Source organism: Leptonychotes weddellii, chromosome 15 (assembly GCF_054177405.1).
Source record: "Leptonychotes weddellii isolate Sample4059 chromosome 15, ASM5417740v2, whole genome shotgun sequence".
NCBI lineage: Eukaryota > Metazoa > Chordata > Mammalia > Carnivora > Phocidae > Leptonychotes > Leptonychotes weddellii.
In genome coordinates, this window is record NC_138383.1 from 31,849,317 (window position 1) to 31,864,475 (window position 15,159).

The window sequence follows — 15,159 nt, forward strand, 5'->3', positions numbered from 1 at the left end:
GGTTAACCTGGTGATGGGTATTAAAGAGGGCATGTTCTGCATGGAGCACTGGGTGTTATACGCAAATAATGAATCATGGAACACTACATCAAAAACTAATGATGGAATGTATGGTGATTAACATAACAATAATAAAAGAATTATCTAAAGAACTAAAAAAAAAAAGAAATAATCTCTAGAGTAAAACATAAGTCCTATTCTATCCTGGTGTGAAGGGGTGTGGGGGCCTTACTGTTAGAGAGTATTGTCACAGCCTAGAGAACATTCTAGACTGTAGGGTTAGAGCCTCAGGTCCTAGCTCTGGATACAATACTCCTTTCTGGAAGACTCTTCACCTTCCCAAGGGCTTTGGTGAGCACCCTTCTCTGGGCCTCTGATTCTGCTTTTGAAAAATGGCCAGTTAGCACCCTCACTCCATAAAATGTGAAGGGATAGATGAAACACGACTGGCAAACTTTATAATTTCTGAAGCTGAATGATGACATCTATGGGGTCTTGTACTCTTCTATTTGGATGTTTCAAATTTTCCATAATTTTTTTCTAAGGTCTCAGAAAGTTCAGTGACAGTCTGAGCTTGGAAACACGGTGGTGTTCTCATGATGCCCCGCCGTGGTGAATGAAGGAGATTATCAGACTCCTCTGTGGGGGCTTCACGGCACCCAACCAGGAGGAAATAACATATTTCCCACTGGACCCCAGTAAATTTTATGCTAAAAAATGGACATCGAGATGCCACTTAGTTAATTCGAAGAAAATAAAAGACCTCCCCCAAATGAGAAGATTTCTCTTCAATAATCTTTAATGAATTTCCTTACTCATAAAAGCATTTCTTGAAAGAAAAAAAAGGCCAGTTAGTCCGTATAACCATTTGAACTCCCTAACTCTTCTATGATCTGACATTTCGAAATGGTTCCATAATCCCAGGGTGTCCATTTCCAGGCCTTTGGGCAGGTGGCTTATGAGCTCTGGCTGGGCCTCTGTGTAGTGCTGGCCATGGGACTTTTGAGCAGCCCTTGAAAAACTGCACCACAGACAGGAGGCCCCATGAGGGCAGGGACCATCTCATGTCTTCCTCTTCAATGCCCGGAGAGATGCCTGGTACATAGCACATGTTCAATAAAATACCTGTTAAGTAAGTGAACAAGTGATCATCTCTAGATGACAGCATTCCTTTATGTGTGCAGCTCGATTTTCCAAACTGTCAGCAATGAAGTTGTAGTTTAAAACGAAATACCATTCCTGGACAGAAAGGGGTATACACTGTGTGATTCCATCTATATGAAGTTAAAAAGCAAGAAAACCATGCTGATAGAGGCTCACACGGAGGTTGCTCCGGGGAAGGGGGGTGTGTTCACAGGGATGGGCCACGAGCGGGCTTTCCGGGCTGCCAGGAAAGTTCTCTGTGTCGACATGGGAATGGCAGCTACATCATCAGGCTACACATCTAGGACTTGTGCACATTGCCGTAAGTTGCAACTTAGTGAAAAGTAAATAAATAATTGCAAAGTGTAACATGCGGAACAGTGGAAGTCTCCCAGCTCCCCAGCTGTTCACAATTGCTCTGTGGCCTTGGGGATTCTTTTCCATTCACCATGTATAGTTTCTCACTATTAAAACCTATATATTGGTATATTCCAGGGCCTGGCAACCTCTTCCTATAGAGGGCCAGACAGTAAGCATGTTAGGCTTTGCGGCCATATGGTCTCTGTCTCACCTAGTCAGATCTGTGTGACAGCTGAGACATAAATGACTAGGTGTGGCCGTGTTCTGATGAAACTGTTTATAAAAACAACTGGCTGGCTGGATTTGGTCCACGGGCCACAGTTTGTCAACCCTTGGCTAAAGCACTTCTACGGGTAGAAATCCAAAGATCTGAAGAGACCTTGCGGTCGTCCTGCGTCATAGCCTTTATTTGCAGGTTGGGGAAACAGATTCAAGAAGGAGAAATGACTTTCCCAAGAGATCCAACACATCGCGCTGGAGAAATCCTAGGGTTGGAGCCAACCAGACCAGTGACTCTCTGGGGGTGTGTGTGGGTATGGCTTTGGGCAAGTTACTTAATTTCTTCAAGTCTATACATTATCAGCGTATACAGATGGTAATAATAATGGAATTTATACCTTTTAGGGTTAACAGGAGATTTAAATTAGATAACCCAGGAAAACACCTTGTGTGGAGGCTGGCACAAGCAGGGCTTACCTAAGAGTCAAGTGCTTCCTTAGAGGACATGGCTCCTGGCCTCCCTGCCTCCCTGCCTCCCTCCCTCCCTGCCTCTCCTCTAAATGCACAACTTCTGCTGTGAGGTCACTGACAAGTCCTACCAAGCATCTGCTATGTGTGAAGTCCTCTGGAGAGAGCTGTGAGCTAATAACAAATGGGTACGGCGAGATCTCAAATCCCATCAACCCCAGCCCTCGGCTTTCTTTCTAGAAATCCCTTCCAGCTCTGTGCTTTTATTTCCCAAACACACCGCTATCAGATGATCTTCGCCAGGGAAACTCCTAAGGGTAGAGGAGATTTCTCTCATTTCGATTCAACAACTCACATCCTTCTACAGGGTCATTTTTAGAAATAGGGTGTTCCCGGTAGCTTGTAAAAGATTAAATTAAAAACTAGCCATCTAGTACGACATTAAACTAATAAATACTACACCTAAGCATAGAGAGCCTTTACTCCAGAGCAATAATCTATTCCTTCTCCTCCCACAGCCATGAAAAGTGATTGGCAGTGGGCCCAGCGCCCAGCAGGTACTCCATAAATGTTTGTTGAATAAACGGTGTGGTCTAGGGTATGGTATTTAGGGAAAAAAAAAAAAGCGCAATAATCTTTATGAAATTTCTTGGAATCTGTTTTCAGATTAGTATTCAAATGAGTGTTAGTGAGGTGCCCTTGCTACATTCTCCCCTTTACCTCTCCTCAGAAACCTGTGAGGTAGGCAGTATCATCCCTGCTTTAATGATGAGCAAATGGAAACTCTGAGAGGGAGAGTTTTTTGTGGCCCAGGGACCCACACGTGGTTAAGGAGCAAATGGGGCTTGAATGGTGGACCTCCTAATTCCACGTTAGGTGCCTCCTTCCTGGCTCTTTCCGGCAGCTTCCAAGCTCTCTACCCACCCAGACAGAGGAGGGAGTGCACAGAAGCATCCGGAACGGTCTGGGCACAGAGAGAAATCTTGTGATTATGTGTGTCAGAGAGAGACAGAGCAGCCTTTCCTGTCCAAGGAGATCTCCGCCCCATGAAGAACTATGGTATTTGAACAGGGTTTTATGGTGTGCAAAGAGCTCTCTCCTTTCATTTGATCCTCAAAATGGTCCCATAAAGAAGGCAAGGCAGGCATGACTCTCCGCGTGTCACAGACGAGGAAGCTGAGGCTCAGAGAGGAAAAATGATCCCGGAAGGTGCCCAAAGCACCATCTCTTGGCCCAGGTCTTCTGCATCTCAACGCCACAAGGCTGTGTTTGTATAACGACAAAATGAGCACCGAGTGCAGCCCAGCGACAGGTGCAAGGCTGAAGAGGAAGACACGATCGGAGACTCCCACTTCCACTCGGGATGTCGTGCGTGAGCCATGGAAGAGCTGAAAGGGTGCCGGGATAGGCCTCGGGGCTGGGCTCTGAGTCAGGAACGGCTACCCACTTGGTGCTCCCCTGTGCCTCGCCCACCCTCGTCCCCTCTCCTCCCACTGTGGGCCCTGTGCTTGCTCTGCGTGCTGTAGCTAAGGCATGAGCGCCGTCCACGGGTGCACCTGGGGCGTGAGAGTGACCACTGGGCCCCACGCTAAGGGCTGTACCCTTCGATGCTCTGGTGGCTAGACGCAGTCCCTGCTCCCAGGCCTGGGGGTAAAGAGCACTGCAGGGTTGCTGAGTCAATGTAGCAAACATTTACTGGGCCCCCGCTATGCACCAGGCTCTGCGGTAGGAGCAAGATTTCAGTGCCTGCTCTAAAGGAGTTGTTTACGTAGTGGGAAATAGAGACGTGGAAAACACTTCTATTTCCAGTTAGGCCGGAGCAGGCTTTCTAATAGGCCTGTGCCGATTGCTTTACATAAAACATCTCCTTTACTCCTTATCACAGCCCCAGGAGACCGTATTGTCAATTCCTACTTTTAGTTTTCTCCGCCGATGCTCACAGAGCTTGAGTTGCCCAGAGCCTGTTGTTGCTCCTCCCAAGTTGAAAATCAAAAGCAGCGCTGCTTGGCTTCTAAGTTCGGTACCAGCTGGGGCGGGGTGGATGCCGTGGGGGAATCAGCGAGGGGCTTGGAGTCAGGCTGAGCTGGGTTGGAAATCTGTCTCTGCCACTTCCTAGGTGTGACCTTGGGCAAGTTGCCACTCTGACCTCCGTTTCTTCATCTATAAAAAAGAAAACAGTGGAGGGGCACCTGGGTGGCGCAGTCGTTAAGCGTCTGCCTTCGGCTCAGGTCATGATTCCAGGGTCCTGGGATAGAGCCCCGCATCGGGCTCCCTGCTCAGCGGGAAGCCTGCTTCTCCCTCTCCCTCTGCCCTGCTTGTGTTCCCTCTCTTGCTGTCTCTTTCTCTGTGTCAAATAAATAAATTAAAAAAAAAAAATCTAAAAAAAAAAAAACTGTAGAATTTGGCAGGAAAGTAATAGACACAAACCACCTGGCACAATTAATCAATAGAAGCAAATGCTAATAATGTGGGAGAATTTCGGAGAACCAGCAAAGTTCTGTGGGGCTCAGAGCCCTAGAAGGATAAGTCAGATTTCGACAACAGGAAGTCACAGAGCATTTCAGGCAGAGCAAAGGCTTAAAGCCCAAATCAGATTCTGCAACCTCCCTGAAAACTTGCTTTAAAATTCATGAGCCACAGGAAGCTTTCTTGATGAGTTCTGTCCCTTCTAGCGATTCCCCGACCCCCCCATCCCACTCTCGCCCCCAACCCTCTGGGATCAGCTGAGGGCTCACTCCCTTAGGAAACCCCAGCTAACCCCCCCGAATGAGTTCAGTGGTTCCTAACGGGAGGCTGGTTTGGGCCCCTGGGGAGATCTGACATTATCTGGCAGGTCTGGCTCCGTGGATGTGCTTGGGGTTTAATGCTCTTGTAGTCACCATCCTGAAATTCTTAATAACCTTACCTTTGAGTTTCTGTTTTGTAAGTGAAGACTGCTGCTGGGACAACGGAGCTTGCCCCAGGGGCCTCGGAGCCTCAGCTCCCTAGATCCGTCTCCTGTCACCTCCCTGACTTTCTGGCATGGAATTTTGGCTCCAGCTCCGGCACAGCCCGGTGTTCCCGGCCCCGCCAGGCCTCTTTGTCCCCACTCCCCCCCGGCAGCCATCGCTGCCCTCTCTGCCTGTTGGGGACCTGACTGTGGGCACGGGGAGGTCGGGATGGGCTGCTCCAGGCCTGTGGTGGCTCAGGGTGGGCACGAGATGGTGGCCACACTGACACAAGCTGGCAGGGTCATGCAGCATTAGGCAGGCGCCTAAGGGAGCCCTTCACCAACCCACATCCTCGTGATACCTTTGGGGGTTGCCGATCTCGGGGGCCATCGGAAGGGTCCATGCGTGGCTTGAGTTCCCTGCCCTCAGCTGGGGCACCGTGGGCACTGGGCCAGCAGCTAGTCAGAGGGGGCTGAGAGCACGTGCACACACTGAGTCACGGGGCAGTCTCCAGACCCCCAGGGGGGCTGGCACTAACCCCATTAGCAAGTCCATTCCCCAGGGAATGTGACATGAAGTAGCAAATAAAAATGGGGAGGGGGGAGAGAGAAAAACTGGGGTGGGGGGGGAGAGAGAGAGAGAGGATAGATCACTGAAGAACTGAAAAAAATCTTCGTATTTTAGTATCTTTAGTGACACTTTTCTTCCTGCTTTTTGAACTGAGTTCCCCCCGTTTTTATTTTGCCGTGGGCCCCACCACGTCTGTGGTCTGGAGACATTTTGCACTGTCACAGCTAGGGGTTGCTACGGCATCTGGAGGTTAGAGGCCAGGGTGCTGTCAAACACCCTGCAATGCCCAGGACAGCCTCCCAAACTGAGAAGATTATGTGGGCCCAAGAGAACCCTTGGGGGATTTGCTCCTCCTTTCTGCTCCCAGAATCCTCTGCGCTTTGCCTCAGCCCTTTGCCCGTGCGGATGAAAGGACCTCAGCAGGTTTCTAGAGGGGGTGGGGGTGGGGTTGCATTTTTATTTATCTTTGTGTTGTCAGGTCCTAAGGCAGTGTTGGCACATGGTAGGTTCTCAATGCCCGTTGACTGGACTGACCAGCAGGGCCTACGAACCTACCTTCTCTCCTTTAAACCTGTCGTTTCGCGTCTGTTGGAAGCATGAAACTACCTGCAGCTCTCCCGAGGCACTGCATGATTCTGTTTCGTCTCCTCCGAGTGGATCGTAAGTATCCAAAGCCGCGGGAAAGAAGCTTTCTCAATCTTGTGTGCTGCTCGGTGGCCCCGAGAGCGAGCACCGTGTGCAGCTGGTGCGGGCTTACTAGCTGCTTTCGCTCTGTGCTGATTCCGCCCTTCCGCCGGCCCAAGGCCCAGCCTACATTCACTTATTCATTCAACAAACATCAATCAAGCACTTATAGTATGGGAAGTGCTGGGGGTTTAAAGATGTTAAAGGGACCTCTCCTACCCTTAAGGAGTTGGGTCTGGCCAGGGAGCCAGAGAGTGTTCTCAGTCAGTGTAATCATGCATCACGGTGGCTGTGAAATTAGCCTTCGGAAGATTCATGACAAAAGAGAGAAGAGAGCCGATCCATGACTCCATTGGTTTGCTCACCGAGCACCTGTCTGTGTGGGGCACAGTTCTCGGATGGCGGGGCGGGCTGCAACAGTGAGGAAAGCCAGGGAAGGCCCGGCCTCACAGAGCTTTCACTCCAGCGAGGGTGGGAGACCCACAACAGGACCCGTGAGCGAGCAGATGCATGGCAGGTCAGCGGATGGCCCGCTATGGGGAAAGGTCAAAGGGCAGCAAAGTGAAAGGGCACGTGGGAGACACTTGGTAATGAGGGGTCTTCCTTCAAGTAAGTGACATAGTGCTGAAAATCGAGCCTGGCAGCAGCCCCCCAGCTCAGGCCCTGGGTGCCCAGAAGTCCCCCCTGAGGGCACTGCCCATCAATAGGAATGAGTTGAATGAAGTGTTAGTTTTTAAGGGGCTTTTCCTTAAAGCAGGCATCTGTAAATGGGTGTCCCGATTATTCTTCTCAGTTAAACTGAAAAAGTTTGAGCACCTCAATCCTATTATCCGTATTAAGTAATTAATACACTTACTAGAGGTGCTACTGTACTAATACTTGAATAAAGTACTAATACTTGTACTAATACTCATTATGAAGTGAACAGGAAAGTTAACGCAAACATGAAAGTAAGACCTCGTTTTTTCATCCTGTCCTCGCAACATACCGCCTCGCGTGCTCCGCTCTGGGACCCCTGTTCTAATGCACTAGAGTGCTACATTTTATTTTATTATATTTTATAAGTGAAAACTTGGCTAGAGGCCGCCAGATATCTGCCTCTCGGGAATTTTCAAGATTTGGGAAAAAGGGGAAATTGATTGGAGGCATAGGATGAGAGAAAGGTTCAAAGGAAGAAAAGGATAATGAGAAAAAGAGAGAAGATTAATACAATTTTAAAGGCAAAGGAGGAAAGATAAAAGGGAGAGAAAGAAAGAAAGAAAGAAAGAAAGAAAAAGAAAGAGAAAGAAAGAAAGAAAGAAAGAAAGGTGTTGGGGGGAGGCAGACAGGTAAAGGGTAGAGGGAAAATGTCCCCAGGATGCCACTGGATAGAGGCAGTGTGGACGTTCTCGGGCCGGCCTTTGCCCAGACCTCACAGCGTCGTAAGAACGTCTCGTCACAGTCCGTAGGCTGGACCTTGGCCTCTTTCCACACATTTGGAATCACCAGCTAATGAAGTGGATATTGTTTTCTGATCCTTCTCTCTTACCCTATGGCTAGTTTCCCTTCCGTGGCCTTCACTTAGCAGTGGTGTCAGGAGTGATGGAGAGACTGACTTTTTCCCATCACTGTCCCACACACTTCATTAACTCCTTGCAGCTGGAGGTGCCCATCATGGGCTAGGCAAACTGATGGGTTCTTCAGAGAGCTGAGGAATGCACAGTTTCCCAGAAAGCTCCTGACCGAGGGCTTCTCTCCTGCAGGACATGGGAGACGATCTTCTGGTTTAGAGAGTTAGCACAAGAAAGTCATGTTGGAAGGTCATGAAAAGAAAGCCCCGAGCACTTTCTTTTTAGAGTCTTGCTTCAAAGACAAAGGAACAAGACAAGGCACTTCAATGTGGAACTAATCAAAGAATACAAAAATACTGTACAAAATTACACAGAATGAAAACTCGAGCAATGCTTCATTGAATGCTTATTTCGAATTTGATCTAGCCCTGGGCCAGGAGGCCATGCAATATTTGTTGAATAAATGAATGGTGAATTTTCACAATAATCTTGTGGATTAGGGGCACCTGGATGGTTCAGTCGGTTAAATTTCTGCCTTCGGCTCAGGTCATGATCTCAGGGTCCTGGGATCGAGCCCCAAATCAGGCTCCCTGCTTGGTGGGGAGTCTGCTTCTCCCTCTGCCTCTGCTGTTTCCCCCACTTGTGCTCTCTGATGCTCTCTCTGTCAAATATATAAATAAAATCTTTTAAAAAAATTCTGTGAATTATACAAGGTGGTAGTGTGTTCATGTAACCGAGGAGACAAAGGCCGAAGAAGTCAAGGGCCCAAGGTCACACCGTGAGTAAACAGGTGACAAAGTCCTGTCCTCCATTGCCACGGGGGCCCTCCTTCCATGCAGTCCTTTTGTTACCTTTGGGAAGATCTGTCGCTTGCCTGGATGCTCTGGTGAAGCCATTCCTTTAGTCCATGTATATTGTGCACCCACCAGAAGACAGCATGGTGCTGGGCATGGGGTGGGGTGGAGGAGAAAGCTGCAGAGCTGGCCCCTGCCCTCAGGAATCACTCAGCCCAACAGGTGCCCCTAGAGCCCATGATGACCTCAGTGACCCTTAAGCCCATCGTCTTTATCCATTATTATCTTCCAGTCCTCCTTATTAAACATGTTTTAATCTATGTGAGTGTTCACTTAAAAACAACTTTTTATTTTTTTTAAATTATAAAACTTATAAATATTGCCATATGATCCAACAATTCCACTTCTGGGTAGATACCCAAAAGAACTGAAATCAGGGTCTCAAAGAGATAGTGGTACACCCATGTTCCCAGCAGCGTGATTCCCAACAGCCAAAAGGGGGAAGCAAGCCAAGTGTCCATCAGTGGATAAATGGATAAGCAAAAGGTGCTAAGTACATACCACAGAATATTATTCAGCCTTAAAATGGAAGGAAATATGGACATGTGCTGTAACACAGATGAACCTTGAGGCCGTTATGCTGGGTGAAATAAACCAGTCACAAAGGACAAATGTTATATTACTCCCCTTCTATGAGATGCTGACTATAGTCAAATTCATAGAGACAGAAAGTAGAATGATGGTTGCCGGGGCTGGGGAAGGGAATGGGGAGTTAGTGGTTAATGGGTACAGAGTTTCAGTTTTGCAAGGTGAAGAAAGTTCTGGAGATGGACGGTGGTGATGGTTGCACGAGAGTGTGAATGTGTTTAATATCACTGAACTGTACACTGAAAAATGATTAAGATGTATACTTTTAAAAACCAAAACAGGATTTCTGATTCCTTCTTTCCCATTGTGTACTCACTCCTCAAGGGCAGCCAAGAGGGGCATTTAAACGCATTGGCAGTAGGGACACACGGCTGGGACTGAATCTGCATTCTACCCTTACTGACTGTGACCATGGGCTAGAGACTTTACCTCCATGAAACTCGATTTCTTCGTGTGAAAATGGGTACACTATTATTGCCAGGATTTAAGAAGAAGAAGAGTGGCAGATGCTTGGCACATAGGAAACAGACAATAAGGGCTGACTGTGGTTGTCCCTCTCTGGAAGCTTCCCCTATGACCTGGGCTCTGCGAGCAGTCGGGGCTCAAGGAAGTCCATAGCAGGGGAGGGGAGGGAGGACCTTCTGGGAGGTGCTATGGTCATACTTGCCATGTGTGTATCATCTTTCCACAGAGGGGCTAGCTGAGAACACGTGATTAAGAAGGCATTCTCTTTATCTTTCCAGCAATCAGGAGAAGCTGTTACATACAGATGTCCCCTTCAAAACAGCAGATCCTCAGAGTAAAAACTCATAATGTAAACTTTTAGGAGGTGGTGACAGAGCAGAATCCAGGAAATACTTAGGACCCAGGTTACCTAGATAGATAACCATAGGGGGTGCCTGGGTGGCTCAGTCGGTTAAGCATCTGCCTTCAGCTGAGGTCATGATCCCAGGGATCCCAAGGTCTGGGGATTGAGCCCCACGGTAGTCGGGCTCCCTGCTCAGCCCGGAGTCTGCTTCTCCCTCTCCCTCTCCCCCTGCCCCCAACTCGTGCTCTCTCTCCTCTCTCAAATAAGTAAATAAAATCTTAAAAGAAAGATATTGGGATAATGTAATATGTGCACCACTTGGCATCAAGAGACCTGAGTCCAGCTTCTATCTTACGGTTTTGCGTTACCTTGAGTCATGCATACTATAAACTCTTTGAGCCTCAGTTTCCTTGCCCTGAATGTTGGCATCATATTGCATATCATATAAGATTAGTATGAGGATTAAGGTAAAGTAGTATGCAAACGTGCTTTGCAAACCACAAAGCTCTAAGCAGGTGCAAATGATGATTACTGATTTTTTGTTATCGATGGATTTGTGCCCATGTCCTGCCACACAGCCTGACACAGTGCTGGAATCTTATTTTGTTTTTTAGGAGTGGAAATAACTTGCTTTTTTTTTTGTTCTTCATAACATATAACCATTATAAAAAATTAAAGCAAAATGAGGAAGTGCCAGTTTCCTTAATCTCAAGTGCTTTTGATACTTTTTCATCCTTACTTAGTGATTTAAAGATATCTCAACATATTAAGTGAAAAAAAGGTTTCAAACATTTTTATAGTGTGATCCTATTTATGGCTTATGAAGTACTACTAATCAAGTATCAGTGATGAGAATAAACATACAAGACACTACATTAAGATCATACGATCTTTTAGGGCTTTTGTAATTCTGAAATTCTATCAGTTATTTCTAAAGAGCCTTCCTGTATTTGTTCATTTTATTTATTTATTTTTTAAGATTTTATTTAGTTATTTGAGAGACAGACAGACAGAGATAGTGAGAGAGAGCACGAGCAGGGAGGAGAGGGAGAAGCAGGCTCCCCGCCGAGCAGGGAGCCCGATGTGGGGCTTGATCCCAGGACCCTGGGATCATGACCTGAAGACAGACGCTTAACGACTGAGCCACCCAGGCGCCCTGCCTTCCTGTATTTAAACTGGAATAGGGTTCTAGTTAGGACCTAGGTTCTACATGGGTCAAATGGAGTTAATATAGTGTAAATTCATGGTTTTAGTGAGGATTAAATTAGATAATGCACAGCGATGCCTTCAATAAATGTTAGTTGCTATTATTGTCAATAATAATACATTAAAGTAATTTCATTCTCGGGCGCCTGAGTGGCTCAGTCGTTAAGCGTCTGCCTTCGGCTCAGGTTATGATCCCAGAGTCCTGGGATCGAGTCCCACATCGGGCTCCCTGCTCAGTGGGAAGCCTGCTTCTCCCTCTCCCACTCCCCCTGCTTATGTTCCTGCTCTCGCTGTCTCTGTCAAATAAATAAATAAAATCTTAAAAAAAAAAATCTTTAAAAAAAAAAAAAGTAATTTCATTCTCTGTGTCTGTCAAAGCACTTGCTTACTGATTACCAGTGGGTAGTTGATCTGATTAACCCATGATTACCTGAGATAAATAATGTAGACGGTTTTAGGAACTTGGATTCTCAATTTACCAGGTATGAAGGTAAAGCAGAAGGAAGGATGATCGAATGAAGACCCTTTGAATGTCGGGAGTGGTGCATTTCTAACCTTGGAAGGTCAGGAGTGGTCCTGGGATTTCTAATGACCCACTGTGGCTTCTCTGGTCTAAACTTTAGCCACTATTCCTGAAATTTCATGTGACTTTCTCCCCATCTCCCCGTCCAAAGCAGCTTGAGGGTTATGGCCAGATTGGCTCATGTGTGAGGAAATAGTACATTTTTCTCCTCTGCCAATGATGGGAAACTTATTATGTGAACCGTCTCATAATTCCCGAGCAAAAAAAGTTTGCCCATTTAATCTAGTTCTAAAGTCTTTTCCTACCACTGTCGGATAAAGAGATTATTAAATGTTGTACACTCGACACTTGGGACCAAACAAGAGGCATACATACTGGTTTTTGAAGTTTAAAAGTTATTTTTTAAAACAGCATTTGCTACCACAGGGAATTTTTTCTGTATCAAAGAAAAGCTGTTAAACACACACACACACACACACACACACACACACACACACGCCCCCTCATAGTTTTCAGTGAATGGTATACAAAACAATTGGGACTTTAACCACAACAAAAAATGTGTCACCCGCTAGGTGGTCTTTGAGGTTTACTTTCTAAAAACTGTTTCGAGGAGCCGCCCAGTTCTGGTTTTGGTTTTTTTTTCTCTGATCACTGCTGACTGACTAAGGACTTCAGGCTGTTTACCCGCGGGAGAGCTTTAGATATGGTTATTTGTGTGGCATTGTATCAAGGCCCTCAAATATTTGCCGGGAGGTTTGGTGGAAAATGTCTAGACCAGTGCAAACACTGCAGGCCCCAGAGAAATCCAAGAGGCTCAAAGGGACCATTCAAGAAGCCCCCATCTGTCCTGTCGTCACTACCGAGAAGCCCTCCCGCATCTTTGTCAGCCTGGATGAGCCTGCTGACGAGACTGAAAAGAGTCCACGTCGAGGAAAAGATCCCGATTTCACCACCGCTGCTTTCATTCATCCATGAAGGGGACAGGGCAAAGCCACGGGAACACCGACTTCCAGCCCTAGCTCTGCTCCTCACTTGCTGGGTCACTTCAGGAAGTCACTCGCCCTCTCTGAGCTCTGGTATTATTCATTTTCAACAGAGGTGATGGAGCAACACGATCTCTAAGGTCCTTTTTTCGGTCCTATCTGCCTGTTAAGAATCTTCTAGTTGTAGTCATCGGGCTGGGCTGGCAGTGGACCAAGCTGTCTGCTAGATGTTTTAAAAACTTTGTCTAAGGAATCCTCATAACAATCTTGTAAGTTAGGCAGCATCATCTCCATTTTACACACAAGGAAACCAAGACTTGAAAAGATTATGAAATGTGCCCAATGTCCTATTTATAGCAAGAGGCTCCAAATCCAGCTCTCCTTCCTTCCAGAGACTGGTCTCCTTGCACTGTACCTCTGCCTCTGGGGGTAATGTTTGGCATTTTACAAAGCACATCTACACAGCTCGATTATGAAGATGAGTAGGTCAGAGCACAGAGCGCTTAAGTGACGGGCCCCGAATCCCTTGGCTAGAGGGTGGCAAACGTGCGGCTTGAAACCAGGTGTTCTGACTCAAAAAAACCAGGGCTTTCCCCATCTCGCAATAATGCTTGTGCATGCGGTGGTGGACCGGTTTTGTCAGAATTTTGGATACCCCCCGCAAGCCTGACACATGTCTCTCCCCTTCTTATTGTGTATACACAGCTTCCTATTTCCTTTCTCAACCTTGCTTTTCCTGCAATCTCTCCCAATTCCATGAATGGCGATTCCATCTTTCCACCAGCTTGTGCCCCAAACAAGAACTCATCCTTTTCTCTTCTACCTGCATCTAATCCTGCAACAAATCCTGCTGGATCTTCCAAATAAACCCAGAATCTGACCACTTCTTGGCACCTCCATCAACATCCTCTCGGTCACATGAGACATCATTGTCTTCTCTGGTCCTTCTGCTCCTGTCCTTGCTCCCTATAGTCTGTTGTCTACACAGCAGCCAGAGGGATTTTGTCAAATCAAAAGTCAGATCATGTTCTTTTCTCCTGAGAAATGCCCCAGTGGCATCCCTTCTTACTCAGAGCAAAGGCCCTACATGAGGTACTTGGCTCCAGCCACAGAGTCTCTTTGCTGTTCCTGGAACATACCAGACACATTCCTGCCTCAGGGTCTTTGCACTTGTTGTTTCCCTGCCCTGGGACACTCTTCCCCAGATATCTGCACAGCTCACTCTTCATCTCCCTCAGGTCTCTGCTGAGTGTCATCTTCTCATCTTTTCCAGCATCTAGAGCAATGCCTGGCACTTAGAGGAGGTCTCAGTGATGGTTTTTGAATGAATGAATGAATGAATGAATGAAACTTCTCTGGCCCCTGACAGTAATTTGAATTTCAGCCATACTGGGCCTCATCTTTTCATGATCTGCAGAACAGATCATTTTTCCCTCAATCACCTGGCCATTCTTCTGCGGTATGGTTCATTTATCACCGCCTCTTCACCTGAACCCAGCTCCTACCTAAGAAGTTCTCCAAAGAGGCCTGGGTGATGTGCTGCAATCACGGTGGCTGTTGACCTAACCCCACATTCTGTGAATTTCACGAGGAACATTTACTCCAGTGACATCCTGGACTCCACCAGCAGACAGTGCCTTCATGTACCACATTCTTATTCTTAGGAGCCACCCAGCTGCTGAAGGTCAACCTTCAGCTTATTGAATATTAATTATTTAGATGTGTCTGTTCATATGGGAAATGGTCAGCCAGTAACGAGATGAGGATGAATCAGGGCAAGGGAGAAAGCCCGTAATAATGCCCCTCTTTCCCCCCTCTCTACAGGGGTAAGAAAATACCCTCTAAAGAGCCCCTGGATTTCTGGGTTGAAGAGAGGGCCGGAGCAAAGAAGGAGAGGCAAGACTACTTATTTTGTAATTTGCAAAGAAAGAAGTTTGACATATTTAACGATATAATTGCCATTCAAAATTTCTTTGGGGGTAATGTTGCTGATTAAAAACAAAGCTTGTGCTCCTATTTTATGAATGAGGAAGCTGCCACACGAGGAGGGGAGGTCATGGTTCTCCACGAACAACAGCAACCCAACCAACCCTACCCCTCTTATCAAGGGATAGTCATGTCTGCCTCCATCTACCTGAAGGGCCCCAGACTGTCCCTGGAGACGTATGTCATCATGAAAGTTACCCGCCCCAGAGAGGGAGAGGAAGTGAAACTCACCTACTAGTCAAGGCCCTGACACTGTTGAATCAGGGGTGAGAACAGAGCAGGCA